General features: G+C 29.8%; 1 pseudogene; it reads left to right on the plus strand.

The window, feature by feature from the left end:
• Nucleotides 1-374: 374 nt before the first annotated feature.
• LOC100961343 overlaps nt 375-993 on the plus strand; it is a 5,938-nt pseudogene continuing 5,319 nt past the window's right edge.

Below are 993 nucleotides of genomic sequence, written 5' to 3' on the forward strand. Positions count from 1 at the left end.
ACCTGATATATATTTTGAAACATAATTGTATCTATTATTTGCCTTGTATAACCAAATTGCAAATACTTGTGGGCAAAAAATAAAATGAGTATTGTAACTAATTATATTTGATAGTCATATAGTGCAAACATTCAGGTTTAACTCTGTTCAGCTTATCATTTATTTCATACTTGTTAACATTAAAAAGGCTTTTATACTTTTAATTAGCTCTTTCTTCTTCCATTCTTGACAACTAGAACATCATCAACTTAATAGAGGAAGATATTCATCCACCCGAAAATTTAATGAACTGACCAAGGACACAGAGTGAGACTGACAAAAATTTAGTATCAATACCAGCAGTGTTAAAATTGCCCTACCAAATCGAGCATAACATGCTCAATTTGGAATTTGGAGTCACATTAAAGACTGATTGCTCAGCGATAAATACAGCCAATGAGGAAGTAATATTAGTAAGCCATTATAATGACTAAAATTATTAGTCATGACCGTGCAAAGTCTGTTAAGTTTTTTTTTTTTATTTTAATGTAAGGGGGAAGTCATTATAAGATGTGGCATAATAAAAAAGGAAAAATCAAATAACTAGATATTTCCCTAGGTGCTGGTCAAGTAGACAAAGTCTTGTATATTTGTTTATGACAATTTCTTATTTACATCTCTTAAGCCAGTTTATAATGTCCAGTATGCTACTGATATTCACTTTAGACTCCTATATTGAATTTCAAGTATAAGATTTTTTTCCAAGACAAAAAAGTATTTAATTACACTTTGTACAAATTTTAAGTTAATCCCCTGAGGAAGTGAATTCATCTGGAAAAGAAAAATAATATTGGAAAAGAGGAAACTGGGGAGATTCTGGCCTGTTTCACCTGAAATTTCAAATTAATTTCTTTCTCTGGTGATTTATCTCATTAACTTTTAAAGCAACATTTTATGAGAACATGAAATATCCTTTTTCCTTATACCTAAACAAAGATTATGGAACTCCTATTG

This window comes from Otolemur garnettii, unplaced genomic scaffold (assembly GCF_000181295.1).
Source record: "Otolemur garnettii isolate 467f Iridium unplaced genomic scaffold, OtoGar3 scaffold00095, whole genome shotgun sequence".
Classification (NCBI taxonomy): Eukaryota; Metazoa; Chordata; class Mammalia; order Primates; family Galagidae; genus Otolemur; species Otolemur garnettii.